Source organism: Scyliorhinus canicula, chromosome 7, assembly GCF_902713615.1.
Source record: "Scyliorhinus canicula chromosome 7, sScyCan1.1, whole genome shotgun sequence".
NCBI lineage: Eukaryota > Metazoa > Chordata > Chondrichthyes > Carcharhiniformes > Scyliorhinidae > Scyliorhinus > Scyliorhinus canicula.
Window position 1 is genome coordinate 41,201,992 of NC_052152.1, and position 17,251 is coordinate 41,219,242.

General features: G+C 46.6%; 1 protein-coding gene across 15 annotated transcripts in view; it reads left to right on the top strand.

The window, feature by feature from the left end:
• The window catches only part of LOC119968893 (HMG box transcription factor BBX), a 267,812-nt gene that overhangs the window by 72,077 nt on the left and 178,484 nt on the right, over positions 1–17,251 (top strand). The gene's annotated exons all lie outside the window — the stretch shown is intronic.

Below are 17,251 nucleotides of genomic sequence, written 5' to 3' on the forward strand. Positions count from 1 at the left end.
CTTACCATGGGGAACCTTATCAAATGTCTTACTAAAATCCATGTACATCACATCCACTACTTTACCTTCATCCACATGCTTGGTCACCTCCTCAAAGAATTCAATAAGACATATGAGGCAAGACCTACCCCTCACAAATCTGTGCTGACTATCCCTAATCAAGCTTTCCAGATGCTCAGAAATCCTATCCCTCAGTACCCTTTCCATTACTTTGTCTACCATCGAAGTAAGACTAACTGGCCTGTAATTCCCAGGGTTATCCCTATTCCCTTTTTTGAACAGGGGCACGACATTCACCACTCTCCAATCCCCTGGTACCACCCCTGTTGACAGTGAGGACGAAAAGATCATTGCCAACGGCTCTGCAATTTCATCTCTTGCTTCCCATAGAATACTTGGATATATCCCGCCAGGCCCGGGGGACTTGTCTAGCCTCAAGTTTTCAAAATGCCCAACACATCTTCCTTCCTAACAAGTATCTCCTCGAGCTTACCAGTCTGTTTTACACTGTCCTCTCCAACAATATGGCCCCTCTCATTCGTAAATACTGAAGAAAAGTACTCGTTCAAGACCTCTCCTATCTCTTCAGACTCTATACACAATCTCCCGCTACTGTCCTGGATCGGACCCACCCTCACTCTAGTCAATCTCATATTTCTCACATATGTGTAAAAGGCCTTGGGGTTTTCCTTGATCCTACCCGCCAAAGATTTTTCATGCCCACTCTTAGCTCTCCTAATCTCTCTTCAGTTCCCTCCTGGCTATCTTGTATCACTCCAGTGTCCTGTCTGAACCTTGTTTCCTCAGCCTTACATAAGTATCCTTCTTCCTCTTAACAAGACATTCAACCTCTCTTGTCAACCATGGTTCCCTCACTCGACCATCTCTTCCCTGCCTGACACGGACATACATATCAAGGACACGTAGTATCTGTTCCTTGAACAAGTTTCACATTTCAATTGTGTCCTTCCCTGACAGCCTATGTTCCCAACTTACCCTTCCCCCAATTGTAAACCTTGCCCTGTTGCACGCACCTATCCCTCTCCATTACTAAAGTGAAAGTCACAGAATTGTGGTCACTATCTCCAAAATGCTCCCCCACTAATAAATCTATCACTTGCCCTGGTTCATTACCAAATACCAAATCCACAATCTTTATTTACACAGGCTGAAGATTTTCAAGTGCTTGAATTTTCAGCTCTTATGTTAAAGGGTCTGGATGATGAACACTTTTATTGCCATGTTTTTTTAAGTAAGAAGTCTTACAACACCAGGTTAAAGTCCAACAGGTTTGTTTCAAACACGAGCTTTCGGAGCACGGCTCCTTCTTCAGGTGAATGGAAAGGCTTGTTCCAGAAATGTTTATATAGACACAGTCAGAGATGCCCCGGAATGCGAGCACCTGCAGGCAATCAAATCATCAAAGATGCAGAGAGAGAGGTAACTCCAGGTTAAAGAGGTGTGAATTGTCCCAAGCCAGTTCAGTCGGTAGGCCTCTGCAAGTCCAGGCTTGTTGGTGGGGGCCGAATGTAATGCGACATGAATCCCAGATCCCGGTTGAGTCCGCATTCATGCGTGCGGAACTTAGCTATAAGTTTTTGCTCAGCAATTTTGCGTTGTCGCGTCTCCTGAAGGCCTCCTTGTAGAATGCTGACCCGGAGATCAGAGGCTGAATGTCCTTGACTGCTGAAGTGTTCCCCAACTGGAAGGGAACAGTCCTGCCTGTTGATAGTCGCACGATGCCCGTTTATTCGTTGTCGCAGTGTCTGCATGGTCTCGCCAATGTACCACGCTTCGGGACATCCTTTCCTGCAGCGTATGAGGTAGACTACATTGGTCGAGTCGCACGAGTATGCGCCGCGTACCTGGTGGGTGGTGTTTCCACGTGTAATGGTGGTGTCCATGTCGATGATCTGGCATGTCTTGCAGAGATTACCCTGGCAGGGTTTTGTGGTGTTGTGGTTGCTGTTCTGAAGGCTGGGTAGATCAAAAACCCACTCAAGTCGACTTACAACACAGACTACGCTGAAAGAAGATCAAAAACCCACTCAAGTCGACTTACAACACAGACTACGCTGAAAGAAGATCAAAAACCCACTCAAGTCGACTTACAACACAGACTACGCTGAAAGAAGATCAAAAACCCACTCAAGTCGACTTACAACACAGACTACGCTGAAAGACTCTGCCACCGCACCTCTGTCACACTCCTCAAACACCTCGTACACCAACTCTACAGCAGTCGACGCAACCTGGAAACCAAGAGAGAGGCCATATTCTCAACTTGCGCTCAGGACACAGCAGACCAGCTGCGGAACACCGCCAAACAGATGAGACAGCAATACTATGCCACCTACATGCACACCAAGAACAGGAAGCTTGAGAAACTTGGCATCACCACCAGCAGCAATCAAGCTTCTCCCGGTACAACAGTCGAAAACAATACAGGGAAATCCATTGTCAACTTGTCAGACTACACCCTTCAACCAGACGAAATCGAAGTCCTCAGCAGAGGGCTCAATTTCTGCACCACCACCAAAATGGACCCCATCAGTCTCGCGGCAGATACGGAGGAATTCATCAGGCGAATGAGGCTCCGGGAATTCTTCCACAGACCCCAAGAGGCCGACAGCGAACCCAGGGACACGACCAATGAACCGGAACAGCAGACCGCGAGATCTGCAGTGCAGCAACCGAAAAGGAAAGAGTCAAATTGGACCCCTCCGGAAGGCCGCTGCCCTAGACTCGACATGTATGCTCAAGCCGTCAGAAGTCGTGTCAATGCCAGATTCATCACTCGCAATCACAAGGCAGCCTCAAACGTCACCCAAGCACAACGCAACGCCATCCACACTCTCAAGACCAACCGCAACATCGTCATCAAACCAGCAGACAAAGGAGGGGCCACCGTCATACTGAACAGAACAGACTACTGCAAAGAAGTATACCGACAACTCGACAACCAGGAACACTACAGGCAGTTACCCGCAGATCCAACCAAGGAACACATCCGCCAACTCAGCAGACTGATCAAGACCTTAGATCCAGACCTTCAGAACACCCTACGTGCTCTCATCCCACGTAATCCCCGCATTGGAGATCTCTACTGCCTCCCGAAAATACACAAGGCCAACACACCAGGCCGTCCTATCGTTTCAGGCAATGGGACCCTGTGTGAGAACCTCTCTGGCCACATCGAGGGCATCTTGAAACCCATCGTACAAGGTACACCCAGCTTCTGTCGCGACACGACGGACTTCCTACAGAAACTCAGCACCCATGGACCAGTTGAACCAGGAACATTCCTCGTCACAATGGATGTCTCGGCACTCTACACCAGCATCCCCCATGACGACGGCATTGCTGCAACAGCCTCAGTCCTCAACACCGACAACTGCCAATCTCCAGACGCAATTCTGCAACTCATCCGTTTCATTCTAGACCACAACGTCTTCACCTTCGACAACAAATTCTTCATCCAGACGCACGGAACAGCCATGGGGACCAAATTTGCACCTCAATATGCCAACATCTTCATGCACAAGTTTGAACAGGACTTCCTCACCACACAGGACTTTCAACCGATGCTATACACCAGATACATCGATGACATTTTTTTCCTTTGGACCCACGGCGAGACATCACTGAAACGACTACACGATGACATCAATAAGTTCCATCCCACCATCAAACTCACCATGGACTATTCTCCAAATTCAGTTCCATTCTTGGACACACTCGTCTCCATCAAGGACGGTCACCTCAGCACCTCGCTTTACCGCAAGCCCACAGATAATCTCACGATGCTCCACTTCTCCAGCTTTCACCCGAAACACATTAAAGAAGCCATCCCCTATGGACAAGCCCTCCGTATACACAGGATCTGCTCAGACAAGGAGGAGCGCAACAGACACCTACAGATGCTGAAAGATGCCCTCGTACGAACGGGATATGGCGCTCGACTCATTGATCGACAGTTCCACCGCGCCACAGCAAAAAACCGCACCGACCTCCTCAGAAGACAAACACGGGACACCACTGACAGAGTACCCTTCGTCGTCCAGTACTTTCCTGGGGCGGAGAAACTACGACATCTTCTTCGCAGCCTCCAACACATCATCAGCGAGGATGGACATCTTGCCAAGGTCATCCCCACACCCCCACTACTGGCCTTCAAACAACCGTGCAACCTCAAACAAACCATTGTTTGCAGCAAATTACCCAGCCTTCAGAACAGCAACCACAACACCACAAAACCCTGCCAGGGTAATCTCTGCAAGACATGCCAGATCATCGACATGGACACCACCATTACACGTGGAAACACCACCCACCAGGTACGCGGGGCATACTCGTGCGACTCGACCAATGTAGTCTACCTCATACGCTGCAGGAAAGGATGTCCCGAAGCGTGGTACATTGGCGAGACCATGCAGACACTGCGACAACGAATAAACGGGCATCGTGCGACTATCAACAGGCAGGACTGTTCCCTTCCAGTTGGGGAACACTTCAGCAGTCAAGGACATTCAGCCTCTGATCTCCGGGTCAGCATTCTACAAGGAGGCCTTCAGGAGACGCGACAACGCAAAATTGCTGAGCAAAAACTTATAGCTAAGTTCCGCACGCATGAATGCGGACTCAACCGGGATCTGGGATTCATGTCGCATTACATTCGGCCCCCACCAACAAGCCTGGACTTGCAGAGGCCTACCGACTGAACTGGCTTGGGACAATTCACACCTCTTTAACCTGGAGTTACCTCTCTCTCTGCATCTTTGATGATTTGATTGCCTGCAGGTGCTCGCATTCCGGGGCATCTCTGACTGTGTCTATATAAACATTTCTGGAACAAGCCTTTCCATTCACCTGAAGAAGGAGCCGTGCTCCGAAAGCTCGTGTTTGAAACAAACCTGTTGGACTTTAACCTGGTGTTGTAAGACTTCTTACTGTGCTCACCCCAGTCCAACGCCGGCATCTCCACATCATGTTTTTTTAAGAAAGTGGGAAGTTATCAATGACTTTAAAAAAAGTTTTTTTAACACATGCTACTGTCATTGCAGGGTTAATTAGTTCTAAGCAGTCTATGTTGAGTGAAAAGAGCAAGGGGTGCCATAACTTGTATAAGGGGATGGGTGGAGGGTATACCATGGCATGGGTGGCATGAAATTTCAAAATTACATTTCAAAAGGTTCCCAGAGGCAGATCATGGTTCACAACGCCTCTTGAGGTGCTGTGTACCACTACTCTTTGAAAAGCTAGCCTGACGTCATGAATATTGTGGAGGACAAGCCTCTCCCTGCGATGGAGTCAGCTAGGTTGGAATTGAAGGGCGTGGATCCATGATCCAACTCGGCTCACATTCCTAAAAGAAAACCCTGAAAATCAGAAATCCTGGAAAGGGAATGGGAATTCATAGAATCCCTACAGTGCAGAACGAGGCCACTTGCGCCTTTTGAGTCTGCACCGACCCTCCAAAAGAGCACCCTACCTAGGCCTACTCCCCAAACCTATCTCCATAACCCCATCTAACCTGCACATCTCTGGACTGGGGGAGGAAACTGGAGCACCAGAGGAAACCCATGTGACATGGGAAACGTACAAGTTCCACACAGTCACCCCATGCCAGAATCGAACCTGGGTCCCTGGAGCTGTGAGGCAACAGTGCCAACCACTGTGCCACCCTTAGAATCTGAACCCATTTGACATTTTTAAAGGGCTCCCAGGTCATTCCGGCTCTTCAAAAATACAGTCCAATGCGGCAGAACTGGAGGCTTCAGTGCCCTTGAGAACAATGATGCATTTCAACTATTATTCTGTGTACATGTGATTTCTAGGCAAAGACTGGGTCATTGAGTTGGTAATCCACCCTCCCCGCCTGTGCCTTCCCCTTGCCAGTCAGATATTAAGCCAGCATTTACTGTAAGGACCACACCTGAATAATTGCCCTGTGATAGTGCACCAGAGAGAAGCCAACACCTCTGAAATTATGCCCCAGCAATGGGTGAACATCTTCAGAAGAATAGCATGAGAAATGTGGCTAAAGAAAAATGGAACGGAAAAATGAATTGATTTAAAAAGAGAAAATTGATAGAATTTGGAGTAAAAAACTGTGGAATGCCATACTGTGAGTTTCTGTATCAGAGGCATAGAACATAGAACAGTACAGCACAGAACAGGCCCTTCGGCCCTCAATGTTGTGCCGAGCCATGATCACCCTACTCAAACCCACGTATCCACCCTATACCCGTAACCCAACAACCCCCCCCCCCCCTTAACCTTACTTTTATTAGGACACTACGGGCAATTTAGCATGGCCAATCCACCTAACCCGCACATCTTTGGACTGTGGGAGGAAACCGGAGCACCCGGAGGAAACCCACGCACACAGGGGGAGGACGTGCAGACTCCACACAGACAGTGACCCAGCTGGGAATCGAACCTGGGACCCTGGAGCTGTGAAGCATTTATGCTAACCACCATGCTACCCTGCTGCCCTAAATTTCACCACCTGCAGTGGTGGGATTTGAACCTGGGTCCCCAGAGAATTACCCTACGTCCCTCATTTACTAGTCCAGTGATAATACCATTACGCCACTGCTTCCCTAACGAGGGGTATCCAACAAGGCGATCAAGGCAACATTATTGTTTGCATAATCTCCTTTGATTGTGAGTGGTGACCAATTTAGTTTGCCTATCAAATGTCTTTGCTTAGTTTTTCCTTTTTGGTCCCGTGTACGTCCTGATTGCATCTTGGTATTGAAACACATATCTTGTGATCACATCCGAACTCTACCAGATATGTTTTAATCTGTTTGGCTCTCTTCTGATATTTGTCCTTTTTTCTCAGCAGACTCAAACTGTGCTTTCACATTTCCACACTGAATTTTGTTTTTGTAACAGCAAACTGTTGAATCTGGCAAGCCTCCCCAAGGTACAGTTAGTGTCTAGGGCAATAAACATTATCAGAACTCCTGTGGAAAAGACAATCGCAAAGAAAAAAATTGCACTTGGGGACCAACTGACATTCACTTTTACAAAACACTGACGATTGCAAACGCGAGTGGACTGATGAAAATCAGAAACACCGATCACTTCCACGATATTACAATAGAAAAAAAGTGATTTGTTTTTGACATTCGATTCTAAGTTGATTTATTTGTTGTGGGGTAACTGAGGATAACTTTTCAGGCACTGGTGCATCTATGTGGATAAAAAGGACGAGCATTGAATCCTGGTAATCCAAAATAGAAGAGAAAACTGGTAAATGTAGTTTAGATCAATTAGTGCCTGAAAGAGAGAGGCAGGTAATATATTTTTTGGTGGGAATCTTAATTAGAATGGGCCCTGAGAAGGTCCTCGCCACAACTGTAAGCGTGTTTCTTCGGATGCCCTTGACTCACTCCTTTTGTCCTTCATTTTTGAGCTGCCTTTTTCCTCATAATAAGCCTGTTGAAAGTTCGCTGGTCTTAATTGTTCTTTGAAAAAAATAAGATCTGTAGCCTTAAATAAGCACACCAGGTAGCTGTCATCATTTATTGATCACAAAACTTTACAAAATTCAGTTAGTAGACCTGTTGTTTTTCAAACCCTTAAATGGTGTTGCAGTTTTGAGATTAGAGCTGTTTTTTTAAATCACTTGTGGATAGTAGATGCTGTCTGTGTTTTCAAATTGCAAAGAGTAAGTTGCGAAAAAAAATGCAGGCATCTCTAGGTAGTGTGACTTTTTCTCTTTGGGATTGGATCCCATAGTGTGCAAGTAATCAATTATGCACAGGGCTCTTCTGCAGTGAACTTCTGTTCGCCACAGAATTGTTCTACCTTATTGAAAGCAGGTTACTTTGAGTGTTGCTGACTGACTTTAATTCAAGTGAATAGATAGTTCAAAGTAGGATGGCACGGTGGCGCAGTGGTTTACACTGCTGCCTCACAACACTGAGGACCCGGGTTAAATCCAGGCCCCGGGTCACTGTCCGCGTGGAGTTTGCACGTTCTCCCCGTTTCCGCCTGTGTCTCACCCCTACAACCCAAAGGTGTGCAGGGTAGGTGGATTGGCTATGCTAAATTGCCCCTTATTGGAAAAAAAGAATTGGGTACTCTAAATTTATTTTTAAAAATAGTTCAAAGTAAATCTTTGATTCCTGAAGTGGTTCAAACAGTGAAAAGTTACTGTATTCCCAGCTACTTCAAATTCTGAGCAAACGTGACAGCATAATAGTGAATTGAAAGGCTTGTTATCCTAAACCTTTCCTTTAGTTGATTGGAATTATTTTTAAAAATGCAATTAGGGACATAAAGTTTCACACATAAGATGGAGGAGCTGTATGAATTAAGGCACTTGTATCCATTAATCTAAACTATGTGAAATTGATCATTCTAGACAAATTAGAACATTAGATTTCTACTCTGATTAAATACCAGTTTCACGATAAAACGATGCATTGGAATTGTATACAAAAATCTTATTTGGATTAATTTGTTGTCAAGACAAAGTTACTCTTTCAGATATCCTAGTAGAGCTTACTTTTGATTTCCAAAAGATTTTTTCTCCAGGCAAAGTGAGTGGGTGATGGAAGAAATACAACATGGCTACTGTATATAAACAGAGTGGAACTGACTGGCAAGAATCTACATGCAGTTCAGTTTCAATAAATCATTCAGGCATTGTGCGAAAGAGATTAATTCAAGTTAAATTTATATGTTGAGCATAGTTCATTTCACAAAGTGCTTACACCAGGAAACTTGTGGTATCAATTTATAGAATGGTTTATAAGTCAAATGAATGGAGTACCAGCCTTTTTGAGTATGCATTTAATCTTGGAATATTGCAGTTATGTATAGTAAAGTGGTTGGTACGTGTGGCTGCAGCAGAAACGTGTCTTTGCTTCTTAAGTATTTAAAAAAAAACATTCATATACATGTGTTTCTGTGTTGATGCAATTCAAGTTTAATACTTCATAAATTCAATATGTTTTTTTCTCTATGAAGGTGAATCCTGGACGTGCATCATAGCTTGCAATCACTGCATTGTGCAAATACTTTCTGGCGCCAAGCATGATGAAATTAGCATATGGAAGAATTTCATACAAACATTACCTATGTGTGCGCAAATAGTACTTTCTAGGTGTGATAACCCTCACGACGACTACAGGGAATCACTGATTGATCTCATGGGCTTTGTAGAATATGAGTCCCCTGGTGAGCTGGAGGGGGCCTGTCCAGCTGGGTTTTGAGTGGGACTTTTCAATGTAGCTCCCAGACCTGGACCGGAAGTTCCTGTTAGTCCTGGACTGGGACGTTGGTTTTGTGTGTCATGGTAGCGGCTTTATTTTCAGTTTAAAATAAACCAGTTTGGCCTTTCCCTCCGTGTCTCCTGGAATTGTTACATTGGCATCTCTGATCATGCACGGAATTCTGAACAGTCTTTCCGTAACTCCCTGATGATGAGTCCGGCAAGAAACAGAGCAAAACGAAAAACACGGAAATACCCTTCTTTGGGAAGATCAAGCCTTATCAAACACCAGTAGAGGATTGGCCCTAGCATGCCGAATGCATGCACTACTTCTTTCGCGCCAATGGCATACAAGGGGATGACAGACATAAAGTAATCCTTTTGACAGCATGCGGGGCCCAAACGTTCAGCATTATACAAGACTAACTTATCCTGCAGCTCCTGACACTCAAAACGTTCAACAAGCTTGTGGATCTAGTAAATCATAGATCAAAGACGTTGCAGTGCAGAAGGGGCCCATCGAGTCTGCACTGGCCCTTGGAAAGAGTACCCCACCTAAGCCCACACCTCCACCCGACACCCACATATCACCCTATCCCTGTAACCCCATGTAAACTTTTTTTGGACAATAAGGGCAATTTAGCATCCACCTAACCTGCACATCATGGACTATGGGAGGAAACCGGAGCACCCGGAGGAAACCCACACAGAGACTGGGGAGAACGTGCAGATTCCGCACAGACAGTGACCCAAGCCGGGAATCGAACCTGGGACCCTGGAGCTGTGAAGCAACTGTGCTAACCACTACAACTCAAAGCCGTCTGTAATCCTCCAGCATTACTAATTCAACATGGCTGGGAAGACCCCTGGTGAACCCGTCACAAAATTCCTGGCTATATTAAGGAAGCTGGTCGAATGCCACGCATGAGTTTGGCCCGTGATTGACCAAGATGCTATGTAACTGGCTAGTATATTGGATCAATAATGCCGTGATACAAAAAATATTATTCACAGAACCCATCCTAGATCTCAAAAGGGCTATAGACCTTAAAGGGCATTATCCTTGGAAAACACCGAAAAAAGCGCCCAAGACCTCCTAAGTATGATGGACAGGAGCATTCTCAGGTGGGAGATGGGGAGAGGACCCTTATACAGAAAAGCCAGAATTCCCAGCGAAGGCTCCCACGTGCCTCACCCACCACCAACTGAACATTCAGTCAGGACATTGGCATCTCAAAAGACAGCTGGATAACACTAGATGTAGTAGGGAAGCCTCCCCTGGGGACTACAAGTGTCAGCTGCAAGGCTGATGCAAGTGTGGCCAAAGGACAAACCCCAGGCATGGCTGCCAGAATCGGGAGTACACGTATCACCCAGGCCGGAAGCAAAAGTCACTTGAGACCCGGCCCTTGCAAATGCAAATCTATCAGCCTGCAGACGATGAAACGATGCAACTAAACTGCATCATCACAGAATCCTTACAGTGCAGAAAGAGGCCATTCAGCCCATCGAGTCAACACCGACCCTCTGAAAGAGCACCCTACCGAAGCCCACTCCCTCGTCCTATCCCTGTGACCCCATTACCACCTAATCTTTGGACACTAAGGGACAATTTAGAATGGCAAATCAACCTAACCACATCTTTTGGACTGGGAGGAAACCAGAGCACTGGAGGAAGCCCACGCAGTAATATGGAGACTGTATAAACTCACACGGACAGTTACCCGGTTCACTGGGGCTGTGAGGCAGCTGTGCTAAGCTCTTAAGGTTACCAATGGGCTGGTTTAGCACAGTGGGCTAAACAGCTGGCTTGTAATGCAGAACAAGGCAGCAGCACGGGTTCAATTCCCGTACCCGCCTGCCCGAATAAGCGCCGGAATGTGGCAACTAGGGGCTTTTCACAGTAACTTCATTGAAGCCTACTTGTGACAATAAGTTACTATTATCATTATTATGATACCGTTTCCTAGAAATGGAGGTGGATATGGGAGCTGCCATCACCAACGTTTGGGAACAAACGTTCCAGCGTCTCCGGAAGGCATCTTGTCCTGAGATCTGTGAAACACAGGGCCAAGTTAGCCACATGTAGAGGGGAACCTCTGAAGATTATGGGGACCACTTTGACCTTGGTTACCTAAGGGCAGCCCGACTCCCATTCACAGTTGTAAGCAAATCAGGATCCAGCCTCTTGGGCAGAGACTGGCTTCAGAGGATCCGTCTGGACTGGCTACAATTTTAAAACTAGGAACAGGTGGACCGTACAAGGTAATTGGCAAATGCCCTGAGGTATTCCAAGAAAGCCTTCGTAGAATAAAGGGAGAAAAGGCAAAGATTTATGTGGATCCCGACACCCTACCCAAATATTTCTGGATACGGCCAGTTCCATACGCTTCAGAGGCTGAACTGGAGTGGTTGGAGCACCTTGGGATAATGCAAACACTGCAATTCGCAGAGTGGGCTGCACCAGTAGTCCCCGTTGTCAAGTCCAACAAGTTGGTCCACCTTTGTGGGGACTGTAACAATTCATAAAGCCTCATGTTTAGATCAGTACTCCATGCCACACATAGAGGATATATATGTCAAACTGGAAGGGCGTCAAACCTTCCCAAATTAGATATGAGTCATGCCTACCTACTAGCTATAACTAGGAAAGTCATCCAGGAAGTATTTGAAAATAACACCCATATGGATTTATACAAATATACACACCTTCCCTTCAAAGTCTGTCGACATGTGCCATTTTTCAATGCGTGATGGGGAACATTCTCCAAAGCCTGTCTAAGGTGGCGGTATACTTAGGCATGTAATAATCACAGGAGCCATAGAAACCGAGCACCTAGCAAACCTATTTTTGAGACTATTTTCTGATATGGGTGTCCATCTCAAATGAGAAAAATGTGTGTTCCAGGCAGGCCAATTGATCTACTGCGGCTCGTCAAGGCTCAACAAGGAAGTGGTGATTCCCAGTCCGCTTCGCACCCCCAATCTGGCTCCACCTGCCGCCGACTAGAGGCCCTGTGCCAAGCAACAAAAGAGGCCTCATCGTCTCAAGCGTGAGGGGGCTAATCTGGTCTTGAGGGAGGAGGGATGTGATTATCCTCATTAGGACCAGTGGAGTTTGCTGATTAATCTCCCCGTGGACTTGGTAGAACTCAAGTTCCTTTTGGCGAATGCCGCAGCCCGTCCAGCTGGGGCTTGTTAGCGGTACCTTGAGGCATAGCTGCCAGACCCGGACAAGCAGTTCCTGATAGTCCTGGACTGGGGGTTTGTTTCGTGTTCTGCAGTAGTGGCTTTATTTTCAGTTCAAAATTAAGTTTGCCCTTTCAGTCCACGCCACGTAGAATTATTAGACGAGGTTTCCTAAAGTTTTTCAACAGTTTCCCTGAAGGAAACTTCAGGTTTCCACATTCAATACACTTGGAACGCCAAATGTTTATTGAAATTACACCATGTTCCCAGTTATATATGCTACAATATAGGCAGGCGATTTTGGTGCCATTGAAGTACTGAGGTTATTTTATTAAGAAATAGCTCTGAGCTTTTGACACATTATTGCCTTCTGCGTAGAAAGACATTCAAGCTAGAGTGACTGGAATGTCGAATTGTTCAGCTATAAAGAGTGCATTTTCATATTTACTCTCAAGACAACTGATACGTGCTTAAAAAAATTGGGATGTTTTAATATATACCAGTTAATATATATTATGTCAGTACATATACTGGAAGATACATATAGACATAGAATTTACAGTGCAGAAGGAGGCCATTCGGCCCATCGAGTCTGCACCGGCTCTTGGGAAGAGCACCCCACCCAAGGTCAACACCTCCACCCTATCCCCAGAACCCAGTAACCCCACCCAACAATAAGGGCAATTTTGGACACCAAGGGCAATTTAGCATGGCCAATCCACCTAACCTGCACATCTTTGGACTGTGGGAGGAAACTGGAGCACCCGGAGGAAACCCACGCACACACTGGGAGGATGTGCAGACTCTGCACAGACAGTGACCCAGCCGGGAACCAAACCTGGGACCCTGGAGCTGTGAAGCAATTGTGCTACCCGCAAAGCTACCGTGCTGCCCAAAAATATATTAGTATACAAGGCCCTGTTCTTTGCAGACGTGAAGAACATTTATGTACATTGCGCCTGTTTCAGCTAAACAAAATAAGTAACAGCCATTCACTGGTTTTATCCCCAGGGCAATACCTTGCTCAAATAAGCAAGAGTTTTGTATGAAGCCTGGCCTTGGCAGAGATATTACATTAGTGAAGAGGATGGGATAATCGTGTTGGGATCCTGGGTTGTTGTTGCCCATGCAGGGCAGCACCCAATCCTAATGGAATTATATAATGGCCACCTTCGGTTTCCAAAATGAAGATGCTCGCAAAGAGCTGTTTGGTGTCCCGGACTCGACAATTATGCCAGGAAAACCAGAAACCCTACCTTTCAGCCTACCTACACTCATGGGAGTGGCCAGGCAGGCCATAGATGTGGGTGCATGAAGAATTTGTCAGGCCTTTCTTGGGGTCTGTGTTTCTGATCTTGGTGGATGCGCATTCCAAGTGGTTGGAAGTATATTTCACGGCCTTTACGATCTCTCACACCACCTTTGAGAAACTTCAAAGTTTTAGTACACATGGCAAAGCGGAGGTCTTAATGTCTGACAATGGCATGGCGTTCACTAGTGGGAAATTCGAAGCCTTCAGCAAATGGAATCAAACACATTAGGACGGTGCCTATCGTCCAAAGGACTGGCAGAGCGAGCAATGCAGACCTTCAAGAACAGAATGAGGAAGCAGCCACCGGTATCTATAGAGACTAGGATGGCACGTTTTTTAGTCTATTACAGGACCATTCCCCATGCCACGACACACACTCACTCTGGCAGAACTATTGATGGGACAACGGCTTCGCCGAATGGTTCCTATTGGGCTAGCCTCCATCCACGAACCCCACAGGGAGATCAATCAACGCTCCCCTGTGTCCGCTATGCCCCTCATAGTAGCTGTCCGAGAGAGTGCGCCAGTTAATGGTGACTGACAGATAACTGTCCAGCGTTGTTTGAAATTTAAACCAGGCAGTGTGGCCCTGATTGGTCAAGGTATTGCTGTGGGTATAAGATCAGTGAATGGCTGTCACTTATTAGTTCAACTATTTATTTCAAAACTTGACCGGGAGGGTGGAGTCCCAGCAGGAAAATCAAAAAAGAAATCACAATGTTGTAAGATCATGGAATCATAGAATTTGCAGTGCAGAAGGAGACCATTCGGCCCATCAAGTCTGCACTGGCCCTTGGAAAGAGTCCCTACTTAAGCCTACACCTGCACCCTATCTCCGTAACCAGTAACGTCACCGACCCTTTTTTTTTTACACACTTGAGGGCACTTTTAGCATGGCCAATCCACCTAACCTGCACATCTTTGGACTGTGGGAGGAAACCGGAGCACCCGGAGGAAACCCACACAGGCTCGGAGAGAATGTGCAGACTCCGCACAGACAGTGACCCAAGCCGGGAATCGAACCTTGGACCCTGGAGCTGTGAAGCAACAGTGTACTACCCTGCCGCCCTTATAATAATCTTTATTGTCACAAGTAGGCTTACATTAACACTGCAATGAAGTTAATGTGAAAATCCCCTAGTTGCCACATTCCAGCACCTGTTCGGGTACACTGAGGGAGAATTCAGAATGTCCAATTCACCTAACAGAATGTCTTTCGGGACTTGTGGGAGGAAACCGGAGCACCCGAAGGAAACCCATGCAGACACTGGGAGAACGAGCAGACTCCGCACAGACGGTGACCCAGGCGGGTATTGAACTTGGGACCCTGGCGCTGTAAAGCAACAGTGCTACTACCCACTGTGCTATAGTGCCGCCCATCTCAGAGATTGTTCAAGACTGGTAACCCAGTCTACGTACAGTATTCCGGAGATGGCTCCAGTTGGGTCGCTGGAGCCGTATTAGAGAAAAAGGGGCCTGTATCCTATAAGGTCAAGGTCCAAGACACAGTTCTGAGGAAGCACATGGACCACCTCACAAGTAGGGAGCCTGCTCCCTTGAAGCCTCACCTCTGACTCCAGTGGTGGCCGTTGCTGGTGCAGGGCTACCGTCCATAGAGGACCCTATGCCCATCTCCCCTGATTGTGTGGACTCTGGTTCTGACACGGAGACAGAGAAATCGGGTAATCCTCAGATGGCCAATGCAGAATAAGAACCCACGTCAGTGACCATTAGGTGCTCTATGTGGAAGCGAAAATCGCCAATCCATTTCACATCCATTTCTGCTAGAGCGAGGGTGGGTCGGATCAAGGACAGTAGCGGGAGATTGTGTATTGAGTCTGAAGAGATAGGAGAAGTCTTGAACAAGTATTTTTCTTCAGTATTTACAAACGAGAGGGGCCATATTGTTGGAGAGGACAGTGTGAAACAGACTGATAAGCTCGAGGAGATACTTGTCAGGAAGGAAGATGTGTTGCGTGTTTTGAAAAACTTGAGGATAGACAAGTCCCCCCGGGCCTGATGGGATATATCCAAGGATTCTATGGGAAGCAAGAAATGAAATTGCAGAGCCGTTGGCAATGATCTTTTCGTCCTCGCTGTCAATAGGGGTGGTACCAGAGGTGTGAAGAGTGGTGAAAGTCGTGCCCCTGTTCAAAAAAGGGAATAGGGATAACCCTGGGAATTACAGGCCAGTTAGTCTTACTTCGGTGGTAGGCAAAGTAATGGAAAGGGTACTGAGGGATAGGATTTCTGAGCATCTGGAAAGGCACTGCTTGATTAGGGATAGTCAGCACGGATTTGTGAGGGGTAGGTCTTGCCTCACAAGTCTTATTGACTTCTTTGAGGAGGTGACCAAGCATGTGGATGAAGGTAAAGCAGTGGATGTAGTGTACATGGATTTTAGTAAGGCATTTGATAAGGTTCCCCATTGTAGGCTTGTGCAGAAAGTAAGGAGGCGTGGGATAGTGGGAAATTTGGCCAGTTGGATAACAAATTGGCTAACCGATAGAAGACAGAGAGTGGTGGTGGATGGCAAATATTCAGCCTGGAGCCCAGTTATCAGTGGTGTACCGCAGGGATCAGTTCTGGGTCCTCTGCTGTTTGTGATTTTCATTAACGACTTGGATGAGGGAGTTGAAGGGTGGGTCAGTAAATTTGCAGATGATACGAAGATTGGTGGAGTTGTGGATAGTGAGGAGGGCTGTTGTCGGCTTCAAAGAGACATAGATAGAATGCAGAGCTGGGCTGAGAAGTGGCAGATGGAGTTTAACCCTGACAAGTGTGAGGTTGTCCATTTTGGAAGGACAAATATGAATGGGGAATACAGGGTTAACGGTAGGGTTCTTGGCAATGTGGAGGAGCAGAGAGATCTTGGGGTCTATGTTCATAGATCTTTGAAAGTTGCCACTCAAGTGGGTAGAGCTGTGAAGAAGGCCTATGGTGTGCTAGTGTTCATTAGCAGAGGGATTGAATTTAAGAGCCGTGAGGTGATGATGCAGCTGTACAAAACCTTGGTCAGGCCACATTTGGAGTACTGTGTGCAGTTCTGGTCGCCTCGTTTTAGGAAGGATGTGGAAGCTTTGGAAAAGGTGCAAAGGAGATTTACCAGGATGTTGCCTGGAATGGAGAGTAGGTCATACGAGGAAAGGTTGAGGGTGCTAGGCCTTTTCTCATTAGAACGGAGAAGGATGAGGGGTGACTTGGTAGAGGTTTATAAGATGATTAGGGGAATAGATAGAGTAGACAGTCAGAGACTTTTTCCCCGGGTGGAACACACCATTACAAGGGGACATAAATTTAAGGTAAATGGTGGAAGATATAGGGGGGATGTCAGAGGTAGGTTCTTTACCCAGAGAGTAGTGGGGGCATGGAATGCACTGCCTGTGGAAGTAGTTGAGTCGGAAACGTTAGGGACCTTCAAACGGCTATTGGATAGGTACATGGATTAGGGTAGAATAATGGAGTGTAGGTTAACTTCTTAAGGGCAGCACGGTAGCATTGTGGATAGCACAATCTCT